We start from the raw sequence: 2467 nt of genomic DNA, 5'->3' as shown, positions 1-2467 counted from the left end.
TTTCCACAGATGTAATCAATCTGATTCCTCTGCATACCATCAGGTGAAATCCATGTATATAACCTGCGTTTATGTCTCTTAAAAATGTATTTGCAATGAATAAGTCATTGTGCAAAATTCAATCATTCTATCTCCAGCTACTTCTTAAAATATTTCAGTGTTCACCAGTTCTTTTTGGTACAGTGACTCTATATTCTCTCCATCTTCTTTTGATGTTTCCTGGATTATTCAAGATTTTTCCCATAGCATTCCCAAGTATTGCAACTTGAGGCTTTAATTGTTTTTTCTTTTTTTTTCTATATTTTATTAATTTTCATAAACATTTACAGAGATTTTGGGTTTCCATTCATTCATTGTTTAATTGTTTTTTCAACTCCTTCAGCTTGAGAAATGCTGAGTAAATTATTTTTATTCTCCAATTCTAGCTCTCTGCACATTCCATTATATAGCTGTTCAGCTCCTTTACTTCACCTCTTCCATTTGCTTTGGCTTCTTGATGGTCTAGTGCAATATTCAGGGTCTCTTCTGACATTCATTTTGGTCTTTTCTTTCATCTCTGATTTTTTAGTGACCTTAGGTGGTAAGTTTGCTGCTATCATCAACAAAGAGAGCATTGTAGATATAGAGTTGGTGTGAGAAAAGGAAATCTGAAAATTGGAAGCTGTGTGTAGCCAAATGTAGAGTTACATGTTAATTGGCTGAACTCCATCTTCCTTGCAGCTAGAATAATAGCTGTTAATACGATACAAGGCTACTCAACAGAGTCGTTGATCCTAGAGCCTCAAATAATCAAGCAGCCTTCCAATCTGGTATTTGGTATCTGTCATCTTTTCCAAGAAATATCAATTAATAAACACTTTGTGGAAATCCAAAGTCTTCACCTCTGGGTCAGTAGGCAACATCATGATAAATGAAGACAAGATTAAAATTGCCCATAAAGGGAGGAAAATGTACAACAATGAATGAATTTAAAAAAATATATATGCTTGGTAAGGTAGAGAATTAGCAAAACAGAGAAAGACATTCCATTAGGTGCATTGAAGACAAGGACTTAAAAAATTATTCCAGACATTATAAGGGTTGTGAAAATGATGTATGAGAGGACAACTTATTATCTCTTATATGGGGTTGCTATGAGCTAGTAATGACTCAGACACTTAAGAACAGCAATGGATTGTGTGATGTTCTTTATGTAGATTAAATGCATTATGTTTTGACTAGTTTGCATGCTTAGGTTTTTATTTACTCCATAATAGTAATTTTAAATGTTCTTAGAAATATTTTTGACAAATACATTAAAATTATGGTGATAAATGATGCCATAGAAACAAATAAATAAATACATAAATAAATTATACACACGATGAAAACATTTTTTAAAACAAAATAAAATTGTCAATGATATCATGTTTCTTGCATCCACAAGGTGTTGCACTGGGAAAAGCTGTTGGACCTCTCTCAGGAGGTACAAAGCAGTGATGTCTGTTTAAAACTCAGGTGTGAAAAAACACAAACAAACAAACTCAGGTGTGAGGGAGCTCTGGGGGCCTTGTGGCAAAAAGCTGCACTGCAATCCCAGAGGTGTGTGGTTCAAAACCACCAGATGCTCTGCTGGAGAAGGAGGGGCAATCTCCTCCTATACCAGTCAGATCCGCTTTGATAGTATACACATAAAAAAATAATAAAATAAAGTAAAAAAACCTCAGGTGTGCCTGATCCAACCCATGATCTTTACAATTACTTCTGATGCCTGGGAAAGCTGGATGATGAATTAGAATAACCGAAGAAGAAATGATGCCTTTGAGTTGGGGTGTTGCAGAAAAGTACCAAATATTTTATGGGCTTCCAATAGAACAAGTACGTCTTGGAGAATGAACAAGCAGGGTGCTACTATGAGACAAGGATTGTGAAACTTCATCTCACATGTTTTGGCACCATTGAGTTAGAGGGGACTAAGCTTTGGAAAGGACGTCCTGCGTGGAGAGGTGGAGGTCAGTGAAAGAGAGGAAGACTCTAAACAAGATTGACTGGTACCTTGATTGTAACAATGGGATTAAATATAACAGAGATAATAACAAAGGCCCAACATAACAAGGGATTTAGATCCATTGTTAATAGGGTCACTGAGTTGTAGCAGACTCATAGCAACAACAATATCTCTTTTTTCCATTGGAGAAGCTGGTGGATTTAAACTGCCTAGTTCGCAGCCCAACTCCATACCACAAGGCCACTAGAGTTCCTCTAGCTTTGTTACTGTTGCCTTTAGGTGCTGTTAAGTACAACTCATAGCAAACTATGAACACCAGATCTGAATGCTTTCCTATCCAGGGCCATCTTCAGAATTTCTGACAGACTCAAGCCCATTCATTGCTGCAGATGCTGTATCAATCCGTCTTGATGAGGGTCTTTTTTTTTCTTTCTATAATTATATTTTATTAATTTTCATAAACATTTACAGAGATTTTGG

Source organism: Elephantulus edwardii, unplaced genomic scaffold, assembly GCF_000299155.1.
Source record: "Elephantulus edwardii isolate Elephantulus edwardi_28Jun2011 unplaced genomic scaffold, EleEdw1.0 scaffold00068, whole genome shotgun sequence".
Classification (NCBI taxonomy): Eukaryota; Metazoa; Chordata; class Mammalia; order Macroscelidea; family Macroscelididae; genus Elephantulus; species Elephantulus edwardii.
The sequence above is the reverse complement of the archived record's forward strand: the minus strand, read 5'-3'. Positions refer to the sequence as shown.